A 27677-nucleotide genomic window follows, 5' to 3' on the forward strand; every position below is an offset into this window, starting at 1 on the left:
GGAGAGATTTATGCTGGTCTTTTATTCTTTTGTGTTTATACCACTCTGCTGCCTTTTGAAGTTACATGCACTTTGTTTTTTAAAATACTTTTCTTCCCCTATTTTTGTGGGCTCAGATGAAGAATACAAGTCTCGCAGCCCCAGGCCTGGGAGTGCTGCTGCCAGTTTGCTTGACTCTAAGCCTTTCCCCTTTGCTGTTTCCCTGTTCTTTATCTTGTACTGTATTTTGACTGACCAAGGTGGCCACATCCTTGTTCTCACTGCACATCTCCTCAGCCACTCTGCTTTAGTTGCCCTATGCAAGAACTGCCTGGTTCACTTAACCCCTGGTTCACTCCAGTCTCTGCTTCTTGCCTCCTTAGCTTCTTAGTTCTGCCACTTGGCACTAAATTGCACCTGGCTATTTCCAAAACTTCTGGAAGAGAAAATGGTAGAAGAGGAGATAGAGAAAAAAGAAGACTGTCTTAGGGAAGGAGGCCACAACTTGAAATTGTATACTGAAAGATGAGCTTGTTTATAAATTTGATGATTTTCATACAGTGATTTTTCTAATGTATTTATGACAAGATAATAATATTTACTCTCTTGACTGCTCAGATGCTAGGTTGTGTCCAACTCCTGCAACCCCACAGACTGTTGTAGCCTGCCAGGCTCCTCTGTTCATGGAATTCTCCATGCAAGAATACTGAAGTGGGTAGCCATTTCCTTCTCCAGGGGATCTTCTCTACCCAGGGATCGAACCTGGGTCTCCTGCATTACAGGCAGATTCTTTACCATCTGAGTCACCAGGGAAGCCCCTCTTGACTGTGGAATTCATTAAATCTGTTGTCTATCATCTCTTCTTATCCAAATGACAAGGAAGTGAATTAAATCCATTTCAGCATTCCAAAGATAGTAGGGATAGTTTTGGTTTGGTGGTTTACTTGTAGCTTATAGTAATGAGTGTCATTATTTGATTTAAATGGATAGTGCTGAATTAATGGGAGTTGTTGCTTCACTGTTGGGGGAAAAAAAAAAAACCTACACAGTTATAGCTTTCAAAGATGATTTATTTCACAATTATCGGCAAACAAGTCACATTTCATTCTGGCCTTCCTCTATGCTACAATATGACGGGTACATTTTAACACAGACTTTAGTGGCATGTTAGTCCTTTAAACTTTCTTAGCTGTAAGTCCTCGACGTCAGTTGGAAAATTAAATCTTTTAAATTACATTAGAATTTAAATTCATATAGTAGCTTAGGTGTGCTGTTGATTTATTTTTTCATTTCATTTTACCCTGTTTCTACAGTTATTTCAGAGAAGTGACTATCTTGATGTGGAAGTTTTTCTTAAGGGCTAGTTAATGTCATCTGTAAACACTCATCTTGATTATTTCTCTTGTTGGAAAAATAATATGTTTGTTATAAGAAATTCAAAAATTACTTGAATATATCATGTAAAGTGAGCCACTGTAGTCTTCCAGTAGGAAATTAGCTATTGTTATCAACTGGGAGCATATTCTTAAACTTTGTTTTAAATGGAAATGTTAACATTCTATATTTAAAATGTCATTAGTTTAGCAACCACATTTTTTTTTTTTTAAAGCAAACAAAATATTTAAGGGGATTAGGGAACTGACATTTCGGTTGAATGTCTCCTGAGACCTCAACTACACTGTGAAGGGAGATGGTATCTCCATTTCATAGATAAATCTGAGGGTCAGGGATTTAGTCAGGGATTTAACCCAGGCTCACACAGCTTTCCTTCTTCCTTGCCACTGCCCTGCCCTATACTCAGAGAACTTCTGTTTATCTCTCCACCTAAATGTTAATCATTTGAAAGCTTCCAAGCTCTCTATTAGATGGCAAGACAGTCCCAGATATAAGTAAGTCTAATACGAGGCTTAGGAGATTATTATATCCTTCTCTATTACAATACTTCAAAAATAAACCTTTATTTTTGACTAGTGTTTGAACTCAAAAGGTTCTCTGAAGTAGCATCATTTGTCTATAAGTAAAAATTTAAAAATAATCTTGTCGGATATTCCTGGGATAAAGTTAAATCAGTTAAATCCTCTTTCCTCAATTTGTGTTTTTAGTTTTTATCCATCATCTTACTCCATTTCCGCCTAGAGACCAATTTTCAGGTCATTTAATTATTTTGTATACACATTGTATGACTTTGGACAAGTTATATAATTGTGTTATAACTTAAGTTTCCCCAATTGTAAAATGGGGAGTATATCTCAGAATTCTTGTGAGGATTCATGCATGTATGCAAACAGGCTGCCAGACTTGGCTGTTCTCTGAGAATTACTTGCTGCTGATTTCCTTTCATACATTTCTTTCAAGCCACTGCTTTACCACTTATTTTTATATCCTTCTTTTTGTTACATGTTAAAATCTGATTTTTCATCCCAGACCATCAATAAATAACCCTTCACCTGGCTCCCAAAACCTGGTTTTATTTTTCTGCATCCTTTGCTTTTTGTTGACCATGATGTCTTTGTTCTTGACTGTTAAGACACTATGTTAACCTCTTGAACATTCCATCTTTTCTACCTATTCCATCTTTAGTCTTAAATATTGTGGTTTGCAGTCTTTTTCTTTCCTTGCTTTATCTATTCTTTGACTTTATATTTGTATCATTGCCTCAGATGATTAGATCTGTATTTGTAAAACTACTACTAGTTGTTCGGTAGGCCAGCCAAATTTGTTTTTTTCCAAAACAAAATGTTTTTTCCTACCACCTAGACCTGTTATAGCATCCTATAAAATAGGCTTGTTATTTAGTTGCTAAGTTGAGTCTGATTCTTTTGCAACTCCGTGGAATGTAGCCCTCTGTCCATGGGATTTCCCAGGCAAGAATACTGGAGTAGGTTGCTATTTCCTTCTCCAGGGAATCGTTCCGAACCCAGGGATCAAACCCAAGTGTCCTGTGTCTCCTCATTGCAGGTGGCTTCTTTTACCGCTGAGCTGTTTCGTGTTCTGGGCTCTCCTTTCCTTGCTCACTGCCATCGTTTTATTCTCCAGGCCGGTTTCGTCTCCTGGTTGGACCACTGTCATAGTCGTGTCAGCTCCTTCCCCCGCACCCCCGCATTGCTTCCTTCTTTTAATCTGTGGCTTTTGGTAGTTATTGTACACCTGTTAGTATTGGGAGTTTGTGGGGTTACCTGGTAACCTATTTTTTTTCTCAATGTTGTCCACATATTTTGATTTTGTTGTCCGGGTGCTTTTTATGTGGAAAGGCTGAAAAACTAAGCTGGTGCCACCACCATCCTAAAATCCTGTCTTGGGTTTTTTAAAAAGAGTCATTTAGACAAATACATATTCCTTATAAACAAAGATCAATATAGTAAAGTGAAAAAGATAGTTCCACTGCACATCTAAAATCCCAACTCTCAGAGATATGCACTGCTTACAGTGGGGTAAGTATACTTTCAAACTTAAGGGCAAACTCGCTGCTTGTGCCTTAGATCCCTTGCCTTCTCAGCTACTCTATGACATTGGCTAGCTCTCTGGCCTTCCCGCTGGTCTCAGTTTTTACCTTTTTAGTGAAGTGTTCTTGACAGTATACAAACATGCTGCTTTTTCTCATCTGGACTCCCCACTAGTTCCTATTTCTCTATTTCCCTTTGAAACAAACTTTGTACGAGGAGTTCTTTCTGTCTCCAGTTACTCTTACTCCATTTCCCCTAAACCTTTTTTTAAGCCAGGCTTTTGCCTGGACCATGTCAGCAAAATTGTTCTTGTCATGGTAGCCAGTTCCCTCCATACAGGTGAATGTGCAGGCCTCCCTTGACTTGACTTGATCAGTGGCATTTGATATCTTGTTCAAACTTTTTTTTTCTTTGACTTCTAGGATATCACACTTCTGGTTTCCCACCTCATTGGCACTTTTTTTTTTTAATCTCCTTTATAGTGCTTTTCATTTTACTGCATTTATCCTACTTTTTATTCCACATTTTGTTCTCTTTCCCTGTTTTATTTTACTCACTGGCATGTATTCACCTTCTAACAATGTATGTTATTCGCTTTTTGCTTTATTTCTCTTCCCCACTGGAATATAGTGGGTACACAATATGTGTTTGTTGAATGAATGAATAAATGAAGTGTTCTAACTGCATCACTGTTTGAATGCTCTGTTGTTTTCTCATTGATTTTATTTTATTTTATTTTTTGTTGTTGTTTTCTCATTGATTTTAAAGTCCTACTTTTACTGTTGTATGTTATACTTAAAAAATTTTATAGGCCCCCTGGTATAGATACAGATTCATCTAATGTGGAGTCCATGGAGTTGCTAAGAGTTGGGCATGACTGAGCGACTTCACTTTCACTTTTCACTGTCATGCATTGGAGAAGGAAATGGCAACCCACTCCAGTGTTCTTGCCTGGAGAATCCCAGGGACGGGGGAGCCTGATGGGCTGCCGTCTATGGGGTCGCACAGAGTTGGACATGACTGAAGCGACTTAGCAGCAGCAGCAGCTTTGAGCTCTGTTGTTGCATTTATTCTGTGCTGTGCTTAGTTGCTCAGTCATGTCCAACCTCTTTGTGATCCCATGGACTGTAGCCACCGGGCTTCTCCGTGGGGATTCTCCAGGTAACAATACTGGAGTGGGTTGCCATGCCCTCCTCCAGGGAATCTTCCCAGCCCAGGGATGGAAGGCCTTGCCATTGTCTGGAGAGGAAGATAGTGTTCTTTTGTTTTACAGAAACTTAACCAAGTCCATCTGCTGGTTGGTGGGGGGTTGAAATTCAAACACATGTCTCTAGATTCCTGTCCCATTGCCATGAACATCGTCTGGTGATGATGCAGTCTAATGTGATGATGCTACTGGGCATCCTCCCTTCCCCATGTATGGTTAACTCTTAGTCATCCATCGGCACGTGATTGGCTGTGCTCACTAACCACAGGAGCCCCTTCCTCAGTCCAGGCAGAAAACAGATCTGATGCAGGAGGGTAAAGTTGAATAGGGAAGCGGTTTATACAGGAGTTTTTTTAAATAGACTTTTTTTTTTAAATAGACTTTTTAAAGAACAGTTTTATGTGGATTTTTGCTTCTAAAGTTTATTATATGATTTTGGAAGGAAGGTTTTTGAAAACACAGGCTGGTGGTCATGAAATAGACACAGTTCCCCACTAACTAATTTGATAATATCCCTGCTTCACTTATTTTCTGTGTAAATGATATCTTAGATCTAGGCTTTAAGTTAGAAATGATACTGTATGTGCTGGAAGGCTTTAGAAAGTAATTCTCACACCATGTAAGTGAAAGGTATCACTATTAAAAATGACTTGAGTCTCATGTTTTTGGTACTTGAGATATATACATTCTTTTTATTATACTGGAGTACTTTTCATTTTGTTTTATGTAAAACTGTTAAAGTTTTTTTGCTGTCAAATTTTGTTGTTTTTCTAACTAAGACAGCAGCTGTGGATGTGGCTTAAAAACTGATGAACATCTACAATGATGAGCCTTTATGGAGCAATGAAAGGCCGCTCACAAATTGTATCCACAGTTGCCATGAATTCTGTGTTTGTTCTCTAAGGGTGAGTGTGTTTTGAGAGGGATGAGTTAGGACAGTACAGAGAGAGTGTTTCTATTCTGGGACTCTTTGGAGCAGTCATTTCTATTACTGCTCTCCATTTCTTATGATTTTGAAGGAATTTGGGATATTTTGCTTGACTTTTTGATGATCTTTAACTGTATTACTTGGATATGTGTACAGTAAAGGTAAACTGTAATTTTAGTTGGTTTATGAACATGGTTTCAGTCATCAAATATTTTTGCGTTGGGCAGTTAGTCATAAGCAAGAACTTATGAATGATGCTTTACCTATGTCTTCTGTTTAAAGCTATAAATGTTGGATTGTTTGGAACTAACCCACTCCAGTTTTCTTGCTTGGAGAATCCCATGGACAGAGGAGCCTGGCCAGCTACAGTCCATGGGGTTGAAGAGTCGGACTCAACTGAGCAAGTAACACACAGTAACACACATAATTAACTCCTACATAGTGTTTTAGACACAGTGTATATCCCTGTTTTCATAGCAAAAGTATATGGTTTTAATATGTTATTGAGCAGATCCAAATAGTTAAGTATAAATTATTAAAGATAGTTTTCCTCTGAGATACTAAAGATCGCACCTAAAACTGAGCTACAAGAAATAAGGGAACCGCGGTTCTTTTCTGTTAAAATATCTAGAAGATAAAACTTTTCCATTCTAGAAAATAATTTATTTCAAAAAGACAATAAAAAAGAGGGAATGCTTGAAGAACAGTAGTTAAAACAAATGAGACTCTGACCAAAAATCAAACAAAGCAAAAAATCCCATAACTGAATCTGTGGGATTATAGGTCAGTATTTATGCAGTTATTAGAATATGTATTTGCAAACTTCTAAACTACGTGTTTAAATCAACATAATAGATTCACTTTATTTGTAAAGGCAATGTTTAACATGCTTCCTAATCATAAATTGCTTATTATTGAAGATATTAAAAAAATACAGGTTGAATATGCTGTTGAAATTAACTTCTTTGTTGTTAAACTGTCTCATTCTTTCTAGTGGTTAAGAGAGTTTAAGAGTTTTTTTTTTTTTCTGAGAGTTTGGACTTTGACAGTAACGTCTGTTCTTTTATTGTGAAGCACAGGATTTTATGCACATTAGAAATCACAGTTTTTGTAAATTGTAGTTATTATCCACAATCACTTTTAGATATAAAAGTGTTCCCAGTGAGTTACTTCTGATTCATAATCAGATTTTAGTAGAGCAGATGTAGACTACCAGTGGAATAATTAGCCAAAAATATTAGGGGATTAGAGAGCCCTTTGTGTAACATTTAGCTTTAGTTTTTTGGCTAGTTTATATGAATAATTAAAGTTTTGAGGCAGTTAAATTTTCTTTTCTTCTCTTGGGATTTCACAGTTGTCACTGGTAGCTGTAATCACTAGGGAAATAGAAATATTATTTCCATGAATAGATGGCTTTTCCAGCACTCATCTCTGGCAGTGCTCCTGAGGTTTCCATTTATGTTGGACTATTTACTAATCACACCAACTTGGTATACTTTGGAAAGATGACACCTGGCAACAGAATGTGATGTAGATATTAGAATGACTTTGTGAACTTGAGAGAACTCCCAAAAGTTGGAAGTGTATGAAATTCCCATGTTCCCTGGGGGAAGTTAGTCTGTTCCTATGAGAGGGATCACCTAGTGATGGATACTTCTTCCTCATTAGCTCTGACATCAGTGTGCTGTTTTCATTTCTTCTCGGTCAGATAACTAGCCCATCCAGTGCTTTGAGGCACTGGTAGGTTTTTGTTAGGATTAAGGATAGGTTTCTATTGTGTATGAGGAAGAGTTTCAGAGGATACAGTGATACAGTTATTGAGAATTACAAAATCATGCCTTTTTTTCTGCTCTAATGTGAAGCTTTTTCTTGGTATTAATAAGATTATCTCCCGGCCACCGCCACCGCCACCGCCACCGCCACCCCCCCCCCCCCCCCATGTGTCTGTTTTCCTTTTCCTTTAATTTTTTTGGTGGGGAGGGGCCCTGCTGCCTGGATTGTGGCATCTCAGTTCCCTGACCAGGGGTTGAATCCAGGCCCTCGGCAGTGAAAGCGTGGAGTCTTAACCACTGGACTGCCAGGGAAATCCTATTTTGGAAATTTTAAAACACAAATATTGGGCATCCACATGTATACCTATGCTCCTGAAATTTCAAAGGCACAAGTCTACTATTAGGATTCTACAAGTTTTGCATTTGTAAGCTACGTTTACTCTGTAGCAAGAAATACCTGTATTTTGAAGTCATTTTTTAAAAAATTAATTGAAGGATTATTGTTTTACAGAATTTTGTGGTTTTCTGTCATACATCAACAAGAACTGCCATAGGTACATCATGTCCCCTCCTCCCGAACCTCCCTCCCGTCTCTCTCCCCATCCCACCCTTCAGCCTGTCACCGAGCCCCTGTTTGCGTTCCCTGACTCATACAGCAGATTCTCACTGGCTCTCTTATTTTACATATGGTACTGTCGAGTTTCCATGTTACTCTCTCCATACATCTCCCTTCTCTCTCCTCCCCTTCCCCGTGTCCATAGGTCTGTTTCTCCATTGCTGCCCTGAAAATAAATTCATCAGTGCCATCTCTTCAGATTCCATATACATGTGTCAGTGTATGATACTTATCTTTCTCTTTGTGACTTACTTCACTCTGTATAATAGGCTCTGGGTTTGTCCATCTCATTAGAACTGACTCAAATGCGTTCCTTTTTATGGCTGAGTAGTATTACATTATATGTATGTACCACAGCTTCTTTATCCAGCCATCTGTCTTTGGACATCTAGGTTGCTTTCATGTTCTAGCTATTGTAAATAGTGCTGTGATGAACATCGGGGTACATTCAATTTTGCTTTCCTCAGGGTATATGCCTAGTGGGATTGCTGGGTCCTACAGTGGTTTTATTCCTACCTTGTTAAGGAATCTCCATCCGGTCTTCCAGAGTGGCTGTATCAGTTTACCTTCTCACCAACAATGCAAGGGTGTTGTGTTTCTCCACACCCTCTCCAGCTTTTGTTATTTGTAGACTTTTTGATAACGGCCATTCTGACTGGTGTGAGGTGGTATCTCATTGTTTTGATTTGCATTTCTCTAATAATGAGTGATGTTGAGCATCTTTTCATGTGCTTGTTAGTTGAAGTCACTTTTTAATGATATCCAAAAGGAATCTAATGACAGAATTTGTGACGACATGTTATTTTAAAAAGACAGAATGGAGCTTTATTTCTTTAGTATAACTGCTTGGGGCAAGTTGTAAGAGTGAGATTAGTCTTTTGGAGTTATTAGAAATTTGTCAAGAAGTAAGAAGGCTGGTCAGAGAAGGCAATGGCACCCCACTCCAGTACTCTTGCCTGGAAAATCCCATGAACGGAGGAGCTTGGTAGGCTGCAGTCCATGGGGTCGCTAAGAGTCGGACATGACTGAGCAACTTCACTTTAACTTTTCACTTTCCTGCATTGGAGAAGGAAATGGCAACCCACTCCAGTGTTCTTGCCTGGAGAATCCCAGGGATGGGGGAGCCTGGTGGGCTGCCGTCTATGGGGTCACACAGAGTCGGACACAACTGAAGTGACTTAGCATAGCATAAGAAAGCTGGTGCGTTACACGTTTTGTTGGAGTGGGAGGTGGTGGTGCCATTTGTTAGGATGAGATAGCACTGAGATAAATGACATAGTAGAAGAGTAGAGTTTGTATTGGTGGGGAGAAGTTTTTGGTTTTGAACATGTTGTGCTGAGGCCTGTGAGAGAGAGTTAGTTGAAGGTTTCCAGTGGCCAGTTACATATATATATTTTTTTTCTGTGGTTTCCGGAGCTCAGGAGAGAGAGGTCCCTTTTGGAAATATAAACTTGAAGACTGCTAGATAGTAATTAAAACCTGGAGTGTGGGCGAAATCTCCTCAGGAGTTAAGCAGTGACAAACCTCTGGTGAGCATCAGCACTTAAGGCAGAGGTGTAAAAACTAGTAAAGGAAGGTTAACACTAGAGGTGAAACAAAACCTAGACAGTGCGGTGTCACCAAAACGAGGAGCGTGCTTCTGGGAGGAGGGAAGCCTGTCGTCGTGTCACATGCTGCAAAGAGGGCGCGTGAAATAAACACAGATGCTCCCCAGTTGAGGACTTGAGGATTTCAAATTGGTAAAAACAACTTTAGTGAACTAGTGGGAGCTAGAATGTGGTTTGACGCGGGCTGAGGAGTGGTTCAGAATTTGGTGGAATGGAGCCTAGGTGTGGTGATGGAGCTTTTTAAGGTGGAATTGCCTTCATTTGTTTATATGCTTATTGGAAGGAACGCAATGAGGGAAGGGGATGAAACGTAATTGAAACTCCTTTTGTTGCCTTTTCTATAACATTGTACAGCTTCTTATGTGTTAATGGAAAGTCACCGTTAAAAGTGGCTTTTGTTGGGAAGAGGGACACACATTTGATAATGCTGTGACAGTGAAGACATTCATGAACTTGACTGATATTCTTAAACTTTTCAGAGCCTTTCCACATTGACTGTCTCATTTTGATGAGGAAAAATATTCTGTATTGTTTTTCTCCTCAAGGGATGATGTGTATTTGTTGATTCTTTGATATTCTTTTTTTTGGCTTGGTGTCCCTAGTGATTAACTGAGGCATTAACTGAAGCGGATTTAAATAATTCACGTGAAGCCGCAGAAGTTTGCCTGTCTTCGGGTCTTGATCAGTATATACGACAAGAGCAGTGTGCCGCCTGCAGCAGTTTGTTTTGTTTTGTACTTATTATACTCTCTAGACTTTTGGTTGTTTACCAGTACCAGGAAAAAGTTAACATATACCCCGATACATGTGATTTTGTAGTAATAAATTATTTGAAATGTACTTTGCTAATATTCACAATGAAGTATGTACAGAAATCTCAGATGTTGTGATACAAATGAGGTGAAAATTTTAAAGATACTTTTAACAGAATGGTAGAACCCCTTTTTATCTTCGAAAGTATTTTTTAGAGAGAGCAGTGTAGTTCGTTTTCTTCATTATTTAAACTGTATATATAATATGCTTATTATTTTTTTAAAATCTTGGTTTATACTTTATGGGAGTCATTTAGAGAGCTAGTTGTAAGTTGTTTTATTTCTGTACAAATCATGTAATTTTATAGTTGAAATGCCATTGTTTAAATGCCATGCTTACCTTAAATGTTTTTAATTTTACAAAAATAACTGCCGGATCACATACCACAGGAAGCTCCATGCCTCACAGGAAAAGTAATCAATTGGGGAACCTCTTTGTGTAAAGAAAAATGAGTAATTCTTCTGATTTCACAATCCTTTTAGGTGCTTTGCTCTTGTGTGAAGAGGAAACCTCTATGTTGTAGAAAAGATTTTCATGGTTACTCCTTATTTCATTGAAGCTGCAGTGTTTTATATAATTAACCATATCCATGACTTCTGGTAGTACTTTGTACAATTCGGTTGTCATTTTCTTTGCTTGCTAAATGAAAGGTGAAATGAATACGTTTCTTGTGTGATGGGATCTCAGTAAGCTTTTTATAGAAATTTTAATTTTGAGTAAAGTAGGCACTCTCATAGCAGATGATATTCTAGATTTTCCATAAAAAGTTTTAAATAAGTAAAGAATCTCCCTTCTGAAGACACCTTGTCTTTTTGTTCAGTTTTCTGTGCTTTGTACCTAGAAGAATGCCTGTCATGGAAAAGGCAGTCAGTAAGTATATAACTGTAGAATGAACTTGCAGCTGAGAACATATTGATATTTTCCTGTATTTTCTTAGAAATCTTTGCATTTCATCAAGAAGTCAGCAAAGACTGTATAAACTGAGGCACATGAGAAAAACATAACTACTCACTTTATGACAAATATCCTATAGTACGTAATTTTTTCTAATACTAGTTCTTCTCCCCACCATAATCTTGAACAGTATTTTCTGTGTATATTTATACAGTAATTTACTCACAGAAAAATACATTTTGGTTTATGTTCATGTTATTCCCCAAGTCATATTTAAGCCTTGTCTACCATTACAGGAAAAATAAGTTTTTCCCCATGGTATGTGTTTCTTATCTTATACTATTTTATAAGAAATAAAAGAAGCATCTAAACTCAGTGATTTCCAAAGTTCTAAACTGGAAATCGTGACTTTAAATCTTGCCAGAGAGAAAAAGCTCACAACCTAGAGATCTGTTAATGTTTTAAGTACTTAAAATTTTAAGTATTTTACTAATTGTTGTTGCTTTACACTGTCATTTGCTGATATATTGGGGCAAATTTTATACACAGGGAGACGTTATTGTTGGTAATAGGTGTAAATATGTGTTTTAAAAAGTTATCTTTATCTTCTTTTTGACTCTTAGTGTATCTGGTTAATCATTTTTACTTGGTAAAGAGGGAATACTAAGAAGAAAAGGTCCCCTTCTGCCATTTATCTGTTTAGTGTGCTTAAATTATTAGTATTATCTCCAGTGCTACTTTCGTAGCACGAATTATCTTAAGTCCCTCACCTGTTTTCTGCGGGCTCAGGTCATTAAACTAGGTAATTTGTGATATGTTGAAACAGATCAATGAGGGTACCGTTATCAACCCTTCACATTGTGGAACCCTCTTATTCCCTCATTCTGGGACTATCTGACATAAACTGACTGAGCCCTAGTGATATATTCAAAGTTTTGGAGTGCCAGCTGCATCCCGAGTATAATATTTATTGAGATAAGGACTTTAGAAGAGAAAGAATGCTGGAAATAGGATAAGGAGTGTCAGGAAGAGGTTGCAACAAGATAAAGTGTTTTTGGAAGGTCTCTGAGATGGGGACACTTGTGCGAAGGACCTTAAGGATAAGGTGACAATGTGAGGCATGTTGTCTGTGGCAGAACGTTTGAGGAAGAAGGAACAGCAAATGGAAAGACCCTGAGGCAAAGTGTGCCAAGATTAGATGTGGTGTGTGAAATGAAGACAGGAGTCAAAGCTAACCTCATGTTCTGGTTTGAGCAATGGTATTAATTACAGGTTCCATCATTTGATATAGGAAACAGGTTTTAGGTGTGAAATTGGGAAATGATGACGTATGCACAGGAATAATTTGCTTGTGTGGTTTCTGGAAAAATGTCATGCAGGCAGAAAACGTGATTTTGAATAACTTTCACTCTAAATTGATGATACAGGTGGCACAGTGGTAAAGAACCAGCCTGCCAATGCAGGCAATTGCAAGAGATGTGGGTTCAGTCCCCATGTCAGGAATATCCCCTGGAGAAGGGAATGGCTACTCATTCCAGTATCCTTGCATGAAAACTCAGTAGACAAAGGAGCCTGGAGGGCTACAGTCCACAGGGTCGCAAAGAGTCAAGCAGGGCAGAGTGTGCATGCACACATGGAAGATGAACTAATTTATTATAATTGCTCAAATCAAAAATAATAAAGGAAGGAAACTTTCCTGGAGTAAATGAAAGTGTTTAACATATTAATTTTTGATTACTTAAATGATTACTTGAAATTTTCTTGCTTTATTCTATAAAATGCATAACCTCTTTTCCCAACTCTGTTGATTTAAACAATAAATGTGGTAATACTGTACAGATTACTGTGTAATCTCTGACATGAAAAACGTAATAATGAGACTGTATAGATAGAAACAGGGAAATAGGAAGGCACAACATTAAGACTATAATAGAAAAAAGAAACGCATTTTTGACCACTGTGATATTCTGATCTATAAATCTGGTCGTCAGATGACCAGATTCTATTTCTCATACGTGTTTGGTCTTGTCCACAGTTCCTGACTCAGAGCTCCTAAAACCTTTTGAATTTCCTAAATAATGAGAGTGATAAAAAGTGTCTTTTGTTATGTTAATATGTTAATGAGGTAACTTTCTGACCTTTCCCCATTCCTTGCCCTTTGCATCTCTTCCAATTTGAGATATATCCTTTACTAGAAATCAGTAATGTAGTAAGATTGTAGTAACTCTACACATGAACATCACCCACATGGTCAATACCGAAATCAGATTTATTATAGTCTTTGGAGCCGAAGATGGAGAAGCTCTATACAGTCAGCAAAAACAAGACCGGGAGCTGACAGTGGTTCAGATCATGAACTCCTTATTGCCAAATTCAGGCTTAAATTGAAGAAAGTAGGGAAAACCACTAGACCATTCAGGTATGACCTAAGTCAAATCCCTTACAATTATACAGTGAAAGTGAGAAAAGATTCAAGGGATTAGATCTGATAGAGTGCCTGAAGAACTATGGACGGAGGTTCATGACATTGTACAGGAGGCAGGGATCAAGACCATCTCCAAGAAAAAGAAATGCAAAAAGGCAGAATGGCTGTCTGAGGAGGCCTTACAAATAGCTGTGAAAAGAAAGAAGCGAAAGGCAAAGGAAAACAAGAAAGATATACCCATTTGAATGCAGAGTTCCAAAGAATAGCAAGGAGAGATAAGAAAGCTTTCCTCAGTGATCAGTGCAAAGAAATAGAGGAAAACAATAGAATGGGAAAGACTAGAGATCTCTTCAAGAAAATTACAGACACCAAGGGAATATTTCATGCAAAGATGGGCACAATAAAGGACAGAAATGGTATGGACCTAACAGAAGCAGAAAATATAAGAGGTGGCAGGAATACACAGAACTGTACAAAAAAGATCTTCATGACCCAGATAACCACTATGGTGTGATCACTCACCTAGAGCCAGACATCCTGGAGTGCAAAGTGGGCCTTAGAAAGCATCACTATGAACAAAGCTAGTGGAGGTGATGGAATTCCAGTTGAGCTATTTCAAATCCTGGAAGATGATGCTGTGAAAGTGCTGCACTCAATATGCCAGCAAATTTGGAAAACTCAGGACTGGAAAAGGTCAGTTTTCATTCCAATCCCAAAGAAAGACAATGCCAAAGAATGCTCAAGCTACCGCACGACTGCACTCATCTCACACTCTAGCAAGGTAATGCTCAAAATTCTCCAAGCCAGGCTTCAACAGTACAGGAACCGTGAACTTCCAGATGTTCAAGCTGGGTTTAGAAAAGGCAGAGGAACCAGAGATCAAATTGCCAACATCCCTTGGATCATCAAAAAAGGAAGAGAGTTCCAGAAAAACATCTATTTCTGCTTTATTGACTATGCCAAAGCCTTTGTGTGGATCACAGCAAACTGTGGGAAATTCTTCAAGAGATGGGAATACCAGACCATCTGACCTGCCTCTTGAGAAATCTCTATGCAGGTCAGGAAGCAATAGAACTGGACATGGAACAATCAGACTGGTTCCAAATTGGGAAAGGAGTACATCAAGGCTGTATATTGTCACATTGCTTATTTATATGCAGAGTACATCATGAGAAACGCTGGACTGGATGAAGCACAAGCTGGAATCAAGATTGTCAGGAGAAATATCAGTAACCTCAGATATGCAGATGACACCACACTTATGGCAGAAAGAGAAGAACTAAAGAATCTCTTGACGAAAGTGAAAGACGAGAGTGGAAACGTTGGCCTAAAACTCGACATTCAGAAAACTAAGATCGTGATATCTGGTCCCATCACTTCATGGCAAATAGATGGGGAAACAGTGGAAACAGTGACAGAATTTATTTTTCTGAGCTCCAAAATAACTGCAGATGGTGACTGCAGCCATGGAATTAAAAAAAGATGCTTATTCTTTGGAAGAAAAGGTATGAACAACCTAAACAGCATATTAAAAAGCAGAGACATTACTTTGCCAACAAAGGTCCATCTAGTCGAAGCTATGGTTTTTCCAGTAGTCATGTATGGATGTGAGAGTTGAACCTTAAAGCTGAGAGCTGAAGAATTGATGCTTTTGAACTGTGGTGTTGGAGAAGTCTCTTGAGAGTCCCTTGGACAGCAGGGAGATCCAACCAGTCCATTCTAAAGGAAATCAGTCCTAAATATTCATTGGAAGGACTGATGCTGAAGCTGAAACTCCAGTACTTTGGCCACCTGATGTGAAGAACTGACTCATTGGAAAAGGCCCTGACGCTGGGAAAGATTGAAGGTGGGAGAAGAAGGGACGACAGAGGATGAGATGGTTGGATGGCATCACCGACTCAATGGACATGAGTTTGAATAAGCTCTGGTAGTTGGTGGTGGACAGTGAGGCCTGGCATGGTGGAGTCCATGGGGTTGCAAGAGTCGGACACGACTGAGTGAACTGAGCTGAGCTGAATGTATTAAGTGTGAGCCACTCTAGCAAATTAGTCATCCAGGGAGGACGTGCTGCAGCCCATGGGGTCGCAAAAGTCGGGCATGACTGAGCGACTGAACCGAACTGAAGGAGGGGGTCATGGGAACCTCTGATCTGTATAGGTGATTGGTCAGAAACACAGGTAATAACCTGGGCTTGAGGCTGGCTTCTGAAACCCAAGGTGAAGGTCATTGGAACCTCTGAAACCAGAGTTTGATCAGTCTTTAAAATCCCATGCATGGAGGAGTCTGGTGGGCTACAGTGCATGGAGTTGCAAAGAGTCAGACATGACTGAGCAACTAACACTTTCTTTCACTTTCTTTTCACATTGTATTAGGTATTATAAGTAATCTAGAGATGAGGATGTGCAAAGGTTTTATGCAAATCTGGGTAGGTAGTGTCAGAATTGAGTTGAATTATAGGATACCTTTCTGGTGATCAGTGGATTGTTTGTTGGTGTGGCAATTAGTTATCAGAACCTAAACCTATATTTAGCCACTTAACTTAGGTCTCCAGGTATCACTTGAGTAATTTTTTCCGAGAATGCTTTGTTATAAACAATTAATTCTGGGCAATTGTGTATGAAAATATATATTTTATACGACCTGTTTTCTAGGCAAATTATGTTTATCTTTCTATGTGAGCTTTTTGTTTTGATGCTGTATTTATAGCTTTGGAAATTCATGTAAGCTGAATAGCCTTAGATTATTCAGTAGAATCATTCTCCATAGGATCATCTTTTCTAGTTGTTAAGAAATGAAATACATTAAGAGCTGTGTTGGGGTATGTGTGTTTCTCATGTCTACATTGATCTTTGTTTAAAGATCAATAAAAAATCATCAAAGTAGCATTAATCACTCCTGCTGCATTTTACTCCTAATGGAGCAGTTTTAACACACATTATTTTCTCTATAGCATTGGAGTTTACCTCACAAAAAACTATCTGTGGCATTTTAGTCAGTCCATGTACTAAAGGTTCATAAGGGATGTTTTGTATAATGCACACTGGAGTTTCTGCCAAACTTGCTTGGTGGCTCAGACAGTAAAGAATCTGCCTGCGTTGCAGGAGACCCAGGTTCAGTCCCTGGTCGGGAAGATTAAGAAGGGAGAAGGAAATGGCAACCCACTGCAGTATTCTTGCCTGGAGAATTCCATGGACAGAGGTGCCTGGCGGGCTACAGTCCTTGGGGTTGTAAACAGTAGGGCATGACTGAGTGACTAACACTTTCACTTTATACCCACAGATTCTACATCTGAAAGGTCAATCGTGATTCGAAACTATTTCGTGGGAAAAAATTCCAAAAGTTCCTAAAAAGCAAAATTTGAATTTGCCACTTGCTGGCAGAGCTTTTTATATAGTATTTATGGATATTTGCATTGTATTTCATTGGAAAAACGGGGCTTCCCTGGAAGCTGAGATGGTAAAGAGTCTGCCTGCAATGTAGGAGACCTGGGGTTCCATCCCTCGGTCGGGAAGATCCCCTGGAGAAGGAAATGGCAAGCCACTCCAGTATTCTTGCCTTTAAAATCCCATGCAGTGAGGAGTCTGGTGGGCTACAGTGCATGGAGTTGCAGAGTCAGATATGACTGAGCAACTAACACTTTCACTTTCTTTTCACATTATATTAGGTACTATAAGTAATCTAGAGATGAGGATGTACACAGGTTTTATGCAAATACTATGTTATTTTTTATATGGCACTTGGACATCTGTAGATTTTGGTATCTGAGGGGGTCCTGTAACCAATCACCTGTAAATACTGAGGGACGACTATGTAGCTTGACAAAACTTGAGATTTGCAGATTTGTGCAGTGAAAGGAATAAGCTCATGGGCAAAAAGAGAGTTGAGACAGACTAGTGAAATTCCCTGAAACTCTGATCTTGGATAATAACTAAAAACAATAGCAATCCTAATAATAAAAAGACTAGCATTTATACCTTTTTTTACTGTCAGTCTTTGGAATCTCAAACATTAGGCTCAGCCTCTTCTAGTTGTAGGTCCTGGAAGGGCATTGCTTCTAAGAGGCTATCTTCATTAAAATGAAAAATTAATTTTATGTGTAGCATTCTTCATTAACCCATTCATTGTTTTATTACTGGAAGGTTGTTGTGTTTTTTTGTTTTTTTTTTTTGCTTCATTTGCACAGGCAGCTTTGGCAGATAGGTTGACCCAAACTGAAAGAAGAACAATTACTGAAGCTACTAAACCAACTACGTATAAGAAAGAAAAGTACTTTTGTAGATTTTCAGGGCTTTTTCCTTAAAATATTAATCTATTACTAAGCTTTTTTGTTTGTTTGTGAAAAAGCTTTCCTCAGTTGGCTTAAGACATTTAATATGCTAGGAAAAACAGTGTATGAAGCATCATGAATTCCTTTTACACCAGCATCATTCCACACTGTAGTTTCCTAAGAAGTAATTCACAGCAAAGAAACATACATTGTAGCAGAACAGACTTATTTTGATATAATTTGTTAAATGTGTAGGATGAGTGGCAGGTGAATTCAGTTGATCCATGAACAACTTGGGGGTTAGTGGCGCCAGACCCCTGTGCAGTGGAGAATCCCCATGAAACTTTGCGGTTCAGCTCTCTGTACCCAGAGCTGCTCATCCTCAGATTCATCCAGCCATGGATCGCGTGGTACTATAGTGCATGTTTATTGGAGGAAAAAAAAAATCCCTGTATAACTGGACCCGCACAGTTCAAACCGTGTTGTTCAAGGATCAACTGTATTAGTTTTGGAGTCAGGAAGATCTAGCTTTGAACTCTGGTTGTACCTCTTAAAAATCATTTTCTTGCAAGTTACTTCTTTAAACCTCAATTTCTGTTTCTGTAAAGTGGAACTAATTTATTATACCTGCCCATGGAAGTTTGGTTGTAAATAAAGGAGATTCGACCTGACAGTCTTTTTTACACACCGTATTTACTGATAGTAAGTATTAGCTCTTATTGGCAGTTGTCATTTATAATTCATAATACTATTTGGAGCAAAGCATAGCATATACCACTACCAAGGAATATTTTCAGCAAGTTTAACATTTCTCAAATGATTTTTAGATCCTTATCAATTTTATTTAATATTAAATACTTATAAGAAGGCAGGATTTTGTTCATACTGTCAAATGTGGGTCACAAGGAAAATAGACACAAAAATATATGATAAATGAGATTTGTATTTTCATTTTTTTGACAGTTTTACATAGGAAACTGGTAAAATAATCAGAACATGTGGAACCTGTAATTGTATTTAGGCTTATGTGATGTAAAGGGATACAAACAGATTTTTTTCCCTTTAGTTGCAAAGGAGGTGAACTTCTTTTCTGCTTCAGATCAGATCAGATCAGTCGCTCAGTCGTGTCCGACTCTTTGCGACCCCATGAATCGCAGCACGCCAGGCCTCCCTGTCCATCACCAGCTCCTGGAGTTCACTGAGACTCACGTCCATCCAGTGGTGGACGATGACTTGATGGCATCCATGGAGTCAGTGATGCCATCCAGCCATCTCATCCTCTGTCGTCCCCTTCTCCTCCTGCCCCCAATCCCTCCCAGCATTAGAGTCTTTTCCAATGAGTCAGCTCTTCGCATGAGGTGGCCAAAGTACTGGAGTTTCAGCTTTAGCATCATTCCTTCCAAAGAAATCCCAGGGCTGATCTCCTTCAGAATGGACTGGTTGGATCTCCTTGCAGTCCAAGGGACTCTCAAAAGTCTTCTCCAACACCACAGTTCAAAAGCATCAATTCTTCGGTGCTCAGCCTTCTTCACAGTCCAACTCTCACATCCATACATGACCACAGGAAAAACCATAGCCTTGACTAGACGAACCTTTGTTGGCAAAGTAATGTCTCTGCTTTTGAATATGCTATTTAGGTTGGTCATAACTTTCCTTCCAAGAAGTAAGTGTCTTTTAATTTCATGGCTGCAGTCACCAACTGCAGTGATTTTGGAGCCCAGAAAAATAAAGTCTGACACTGTTTCCACTGTTTCCCCATCTATTTCCCATGAAATGATGGGACCGGATGCCATGATCTTCGTTTTCTGAATGTTGAGCTTTAAGCCAACTTTTTCACTCTCCTCTTTCACTTTCATCAAGAGGCTTTTGAGTTCCTCTTCACTTTCTGCCATAAGGGTGGTGTCATCTGCATATCAGAGCTTATTGATATTTCTCCCGGCAATCTTGATTCCAGCTTGTGTTTCTTCCAGTCCAGCATTTCTCATGATGTACTTTGCATATAAGTTAAATAAACAGGGTGACAATATACAGCCTTGACGCACTCTTTTTCCTATTTGGAACCAGTCTGTTGTTGTTCTATGTCGAGTTCTAACTGTTGCTTCCTGACCTGCATACAAATTTCTCAAGAGGCAGGTCAGGTGGTCTGGTATTCCCATCTCTTTCAGAATTTTCCACAGTTTATCGTGATCCACACAGTCAAAGCCTTTGGCATAGTCAATAAAGCAGAAATAGATGCTTTTCTGGAACTCTCTTGCTTTTTCCATGATCCAGCGGATGTTGGCAATTTGATCTCTGGTTCCTCTGCCTTTTCTAAAACCAGCTTGAACATCAGGAAGTTCACGGTTCACTTCCTGAAGTGAACTGGCTGAAGTGAACTGCTGAAGCCTGGCTTGGAGAATTTTGAGCATTACTTTCCTAGCGTGTGAGATGAGTGCAATTGTGTGGTAGTTTGAGCATTCTTTGGCATTGCCTTTCTTTGGGATTGGAATGAAAACTGACCTTTTCCAGTCCTGTGGCCACTGCTGAGTTTTCCAAATTTGCTGGCATATTGAGTGCAGCACTTTCACAACATCATCTTTCAGGATTTGGAATAGCTCAACTGGAATTCCATCACCTCCACTAGCTTTGTTCGTAGTGATGCTTTCTAAGGCCCACTTGACTTCACATTCCAGGATGTCTGGCTTTTGCCAGTGACGTGTAGTGGTTTTTGAGATTATAATCTCTTTTTCAACTCAAAGCTTTCAGTTAACCAAATAAGTTGAAATGGAAATTTATGATTTCTTCTCATTGATCCTTTTTATTTGATTTGAAATTGCTTATTGACAATGTTATTCTGAAATTGAACATCATGTCTGTGAGCTAGTACCTAGTATCATGCACAGAACTATGTTCAACAAATTCTATTCTTTTCTTGAAGAAAAGGAGTCATTTCTTGAGAACAGGTAATATCTTTGAATAACTTGTTTATAAAAGATGGGTCAAGAGAGTTTAGTCTTTGTGCCTTAGTGGGGAATCCAGCTATGCTTATAACTAATATAAAGTAGAACACGGTGACTCCTATAGTAGAGACATTTTGCAAGTACATAAAAATAAGGAATGATTACTTAGGACTGGGGATTTCATCAATGGCTTTGTGAAGGATTTCTTACTCTTACTAGTTTTAAACAGCGCCCCCCCCCCCCCACCCCCCCCCACCATGCCATTTGGCTTGGGATCTTAGTTCCCTGGCCAGGACTTGAAGCTAAGCCCTCAAACAGTGAAAGTGCCAAGTCCTAAACACTGGACTGCCAGGGAATTCCCTTAAACTTTCAAATTATGCTAGAGAAAGATGAGTTCTGGGAATCTGGAGGCAGGATATTTTGTTCAGGAATACCTGGGATACTGTCTGTTCTCTGACCCTCCCTGTCAGGACATGTAGTTCTTGTAGGAGACAGATTAGTTTAAAAACTGCAAGTGCCCAATGTTTGTAAAGATTCCTTTAAATGGAAGAAAACAGAATCAATAGAAGGGTAAGACTAAGTAGTGGCTGAGTGAAAATGTGGTGTCTAGTCAGCTCTGCTAGACTGGGCCTGAGAAGTGTGTCCCTGGCAACTGTGAATGTTAGGGAGCCTGGGCCACCGCAGGTCTGTGCCAGGTTAGGCTGCTTGTGCTTCTGTTCTACGTAGCCACTGCCATTCAGTTAAATTTTGTATCTTTGGGTAAATAGAGTAGGAACTAGATTAGGCCAGGTAGATCAGGAATGAGAGAGATTATCTGTGGATCTCTTTGTGCCTATTTGTAACCCATTTGGAATGTTACACAATTAACATGAGAATATATTCTTCTGTCATTATTATGATAATTTAGAAGCCTCTAGTTCTACTTCCTTCTCCAGAGGTAACCAGTTTTAAAATTTTGAGATATATTCTTCCAATTTTCCATGTATCTAAATGCATATAAAAGTATATGAATGTAGTTTGGGTTTTCTTCAGGACAGGTGGGCTCATATTACTGTATTTGTATAGTATAATGTTTACTTTAAAAAGTTAATGATTCTTGAGTTCTTAGTGTACATTTAGAATTAATTTTCTTGGGAATTCCCTGGTGGTCCAGTGGTTAGGATTTGGTGGGCCTGGTTTCCATCCCTGGTTGGGGAACTAAGATTCTGCAAGCCATGTAGTGTAGCCAAAAAAAAAAAAAAGGAATTTTCCTGGCACCATTTACAAAAATAGAATGAGAAATAGATTTGTGATAAAGGGAAAGTTTCTTAAAATATAAGGAAGATAGTTTACTATCCACTGTTGATGTATTTGCACGAGGTGTCTTCCGTTTTTTTAATTGAGCAAAATGTATGTAAAATAAGACTTATTTTTTTTAACCATTTTTAGCTGTACAGTTCAGTGGTATTCAGTTCAGTTCAGTTCAGTTGCTCAGTCGTGTCCGACTCTTTGCGACCCCATGAATTGCAGCACACCAGGCCTCCCTGTCCATCACCAACTCCAGGAGTTCACTCAGACTCACGTCCATCGAGTCAGTGATGCCATCCAGCCATCTCATCCTCCGTCATCCCCTTCTCCTCCTGCCCCCAATCCCTCCCAGCATCAGAGTCTTTTCCAATGAGTCAACTCTTCGCATGAGGTGGCCAAAGTACTGGAGTTTCAGCTTTAGCATCATTCCTTCCAAAGAAATCCCAGGGCTGATCTCCTTCACAATGGACTGGTTGGATCTCCTTGCAGTCCAAGGGACTCTCAAGAGTCTTCTCCAAGACCACAGTTCATGCAAAAGCATCAATTCTTCGGCGCTCAGCCTTCTTCACAGTCCAACTCTCACATCCATACATGACCACTGGAAAAACCGTAGCCTATCGTTACTACCATCCATCTTCAGAACTTTTTCCATCTTCCTAAACTGAAACTCTGAACCCATTAATTAACTCTGTTCCCCCTTACCCTGAGCCCTTGGTAACTACCATTCTGCTTTCTGTCTCTAAATTCGACTGCTCTACGTACCTCATGTGAGTGGAGTCATACAGTATTCTCCTTTTGTGACTGGCTTATTTCACTTAACATGAGGTCTTCAAGGTTCATCCATGTTGTAGCATGTGTCAGAATTTCCTGCCTTTTTAAGGTAGAATAGTGTTTAATTGTATGCATGTACTACCACATTTTAAAAATCCATCCATCTCCTGGTAGACATTTGGGTTGTGTTTGAGTTTTTTGTTTGTTGGGTTTTGGTGGGAGGAATCTTGGGTTTTTTGTTTGTTTGTTATTGAAAAGTGGATACGGTAAAATTGAATTTGATAGAACTATGCAACGCTCTACACTCCTGTAGAGACCCACTGTTTGAAAATAGTGTTTGCTGCCACAGGGATGATTTTACTTTTTACAACTCAAATATATTATGGCTGTTGGAAAAATGACTTAAAATGCTTATCCTACTAGTGGTAGACACCACGGTGGTCAAAGGTATAATATAATGTTAGACTGGATATAGATGACTTGAGGTTTTAAATATAATCATTGGATAATTGTGACAATTAGTAAAATGTACAAAATTATGTGCACTCTGAAGTGCCCAAAACAGAGATGGTGTTGTAATACATGTCCTAGTATTACATGATTGACTTAAGAACTGTTTGAAGAATTTAAACTATTAGATAGGTGAAATAAAACAGCCCCTGCATCTGATGAAATAACTTGGTTGATAAATGTAACCTAAAATAGGGAGGAGTTACAACCTGTCCAACCAGTCCATTCTAAAGAGATCAGTCCTGGGTGTTCTTTGGAAGGACTGATGCTAAAGCTGAAACTCCAATACTTTGACCACCTCATGCAAAGAGTTGACTCACTGAAAAAGACTCTGATGCTGGGAGGGATTGGGGGCAGGAGGAGAAGGGGATGACGGAGGATGAGATGGCTGGATGGCATCACTGACTCGATGGACGTGAGTCTGAGTGAACTCCAGGAGTTGGTGATGGACAGGGAGGCCTGGCGTGCTGCAGTTCATGGGGTTGCAAAGAGTTGCACACGACTGAGCGACTGAACTGAACTGAATTGTTCAAGTGTCTAAAATCTTGATACTTTGTGGCAGTAATTTTCTAATTGAAGTTAAAATGAGAGTGAGGGTGAGAATATCACAGAACTATCAAGAATATCAAGTGTATCACAGAGGTTCCTTTATCTTTTTATACCTTTCTCCCTAGAAAACACATACTTCCCAGATTCTCTGCAGTTCTTTTCTGTTTAGCAAAGTTGTAGTTCTAGGCCTATAGCCTGAAAATGTGACTTCTATTAATACATTTCAACACAATTCCATCTCAGAAACATGTATCACGTTTTAGAACTCTTTAATACATGATTTTCTTTCATGTTCCTTTCCTATTAAAATATATACCCAAACAGATTGCTGCACATCAAACTTTTATAACATTTGGCATTAGGAAATGGAAGAGCATGAAGAGAATACAAAATGTAGGTGAAGCATGGTGATGGAAAATTAAAGAAATAGACGAAAAGAAGTCCTTAGAGACTTTCAAACTAGTTCTTTCTAGGATGGCTGAAGTTATAGGACCATCCTTTAGCTTTAATAACTTCCTTTAGCCTCATGAGCTACTGGAAGGTAGTTGGTAATTTAAATGAGATGCTTAGTGTCAAGTGGAAAGCACTTCATATATGTTGTCTGTTAAATTTCCTTCTAATCTGTGGGATTGAGACTGAGAAGCCTTTTGGTGACTGGTGATCATCAGATAATAGGCTCCTGTTCTTAGCTGAGATTGCCTTTATTATTTTAACCTCTGCAATGCTTGGACTGTCTCTAAGTTAGTCTGTATAAGTAGAGATTTTCTTAAATATGTTTACCACATTGTTGTTTATTTAACATTGACAGATATAGATGGCAAGAAGATGCATAATTAAAATACTAATATTACTAGAACATTTGTTTAATAAATAATACATTTACTCTCATTTTTGGCTTTTTAAAATATAGAGTGCTTCATGAATTTGTGTGTCATCCTTGCCCAGGGGCCATGCTAATCTCTGTATCATTCCAGTGTTAGTATGTGTGCTGCCAATGTGAGCACCATTTACCTCATTTTTAAAAAATTCAAACTGCAACCAAGAACTAAATAGACTAACCTGACTCATCATATCACCTTACTCTACAGAAAGTTCTGATAAACTGTAGTAAACTCTGTTAGAATATCTGAGCATGTCCAATTTATTATCTCTAAACTGAACTACCAAAACCGCCTTCTTTTTCCCTAATGTATTTTGTCTCTCAGTTTTATTGAGATATAACTGGCATATAGCTTATATAAGTTTACGGTATGCAGTATAATGATAACTTACATCACCGAAAGTTTGGTAAACAACCACAGTCTCATACAGATACAAAATTAAGAAATGAAACCCCCCTCATCTTCTCCTTAGGTTTTCCTCATTTCATGAAGTAACTCCATCCTTTGGGTCACTTAGGCTAGAAACCTTGGAGTCGCCATTGTCCTAGACCTCTTTGCTTCATCGCCATGATCCACAGTATCATCAGATGTGGTTGGTTTTGTCTTTAAAATATGTCTGGAGGTTCTGAAACTTCAAACAGCTTCTATCCTGTGTGAGGCTTTGTCATCTTTAACCTACATAGTCCCATAGCCTCTTAACTAGTTTCTTCTGCTTCTTCCCTTACGCCTTTTCTCTTTCTCTGCTCCGCAGCCAAGTTCACGCTGACCTTCCTCTCTTCAGATCTTCATCTTCTTTGACTCAAAATTTGGGGTAAAAAGCTCAAGACCTTCCTGATGTTCCCTACAACATGTACATGCACACCCCGACCTGTACTCACACAAACTCCCATAACCTCTTGTCTCCTAATAACCTTCTCTTGAAATCTGTTCCTCGCCGAAACACTCCTGCTTTGGGGCCCTTGGACCTCCCTTTGCAGGAGATCTTCTTCCTTGCACCACCTCCTTCAGATCTTTGCTCAGATATTACCTCATTGAGGGCTTATTTAAAATTGTATACCTCACCCCCTGTCTCCCTTATCCTTTCCTTCTGTTTCTGTCCATAGTGTTGGCCACTATCTAACATTCTAATTATCAGTACATTGTAAACTGCTGCCAAGGATTTTGGTCTTGATTTATACACAGAGATATTCTCAGTACTTTGAAAAGGGGTGGCACATTGTAAATGTTAAAATATTTGTTGAATTAATGAATTTATCAAGAGAAAGGAAAATGCTTGAAGGCATGAATTAGAGCCACAGATTGGATCATCATTCACGTAATTGAAATAAACATAAAAGTGTGAAAAATTTAAAACAAACATAAGTATTTCTTGAACATTAAATAAAAAATTTATAGGAAAATGTTTTGACTTTAGAATTGCAACATTAGCAGTAACTGATTATCAGATTGTGCCTTCAAAGTCAGTAATGTTTATGCTTTACTCTAATGGGCAGTGATCTAGGTACTTTCACATTTAAGCAGCATTTAAGCATTATTATTGCAGTTTTATTCTGTTATTATCTACAGAGAAGTTGTGATTGGTCAGAAATTACCCTTCCAGTGAGTTTCTAACCTATGTCTCTTCACTGCCAAGTCCAGAACTTGATCAGCACATTCTTTTATACTCATGACCACACAGTTTTTCAAGCCACCAAAATTTACATTTTATTTTAAACAAAAAGAGACCTAAGCAAGTAAACTGAAGGAGAAACAAAATGATATGGAGAAACTCAGTTCACTCATAACCATTTTTGTAAGTATATACCTTAAAGAAAGTAGAGGTAAATTTGGTTCAGCCTCTTTAGTGTTTCTTCCTTAGTTTCCTCTCATATCCTAGAAGGGAAAGAAACATCTGCTGATGGCTGTATCTGCTTGTTTTGAGTAAATGTCTAGTAGTTTTCATGACCTGATTTACTGTATTACTACTTTTCCTGCCTAATGTCCTTTACTCAGCACTTGAACAGTGTGCCTTCCATCTCCCTGTTCATTTTCCCCACCCTCCTAGCTTAGACAGGTAGCACCTTGCTAACACTAATCTATTTGAAAAGGACAGTTGTGTGTGTGTATGTATGCATGTGTGTGTTTATATTTAAATTATATTTGTCCATACTGTGCCATCTAGATTTCTAGCAAAAAATTCAACCATATTCCAGTTGACCCCTGGGTGTTTGTCACTTTAAGAGCAGCAGCAGCAGCAGGCGCTTAGCTAGTTTTTAATGATGTTGCTGAAAATTAGGATATACATATTGAGAAAAGGCTTCCCCATTTGGGAACTCCTCAGAAGTAAAATTAGCTGAATGTTGCATCTTCCAGAATTGCTAGATCTCAAATGTCTTTTAGTTAGTGGGTCTCACTGATCTTGAGTTTAACCTCTTAGCTATAGGTGCTTGAAGTCCCCTGGCCTCCAGTGTTTAATTGGAAAAGGAGTTACAGTTTTACTATCAAGATGGGAATTGGAAGAGTTTATCATTCTTGGAAAGATTCTTTGAAAGTTGCTCAAACCAGATTTAGCTTTAGAATTGAAACCTTTATTAGCACTGGCATAAAGGAGCTTAAAACTTAAATACCTAAATACATGATTTTCATACTTGAGATAAGAGCAGTGGTTACTTTGCTGTCATTATTTAACAGGACTGTTTCTGAGTACTTGATTGACAACTCATTTAAAATTAAAGTTCTGTAAAACACATTCCCCAAATTATGGTATCTAATTAAAAACACATTGCATCATGAACTCAGTATTTAGAACT

General features: G+C 38.7%; 1 protein-coding gene and 1 non-coding gene across 12 annotated transcripts in view; one reads left to right on the plus strand and one right to left on the minus strand.

Moving 5' to 3' along the window:
* RBPJ (recombination signal binding protein for immunoglobulin kappa J region) overlaps positions 1-27677 on the plus strand; it is a 160717-nt gene that overhangs the window by 55381 nt on the left and 77659 nt on the right. The window contains exon 1 of one of the 11 annotated variants that reach the window (XM_055588198.1): positions 9327-9684. The exons of the other annotated variants lie outside the window; for them this stretch is intronic. The gene's annotated coding sequence lies outside the window, so the exon portion shown is untranslated. Of the gene's footprint in view, positions 1-9326; positions 9685-27677 lie in introns of those variants that run through there. 11 annotated transcript variants of the gene reach the window in all.
* Positions 24908-25011, minus strand: LOC129658250 (U6 spliceosomal RNA). Its single transcript, XR_008717343.1, has one exon. It is a non-coding gene; the product is annotated as a U6 spliceosomal RNA (small nuclear RNA).

Source organism: Bubalus kerabau, chromosome 7 (assembly GCF_029407905.1).
Source record: "Bubalus kerabau isolate K-KA32 ecotype Philippines breed swamp buffalo chromosome 7, PCC_UOA_SB_1v2, whole genome shotgun sequence".
NCBI lineage: Eukaryota > Metazoa > Chordata > Mammalia > Artiodactyla > Bovidae > Bubalus > Bubalus kerabau.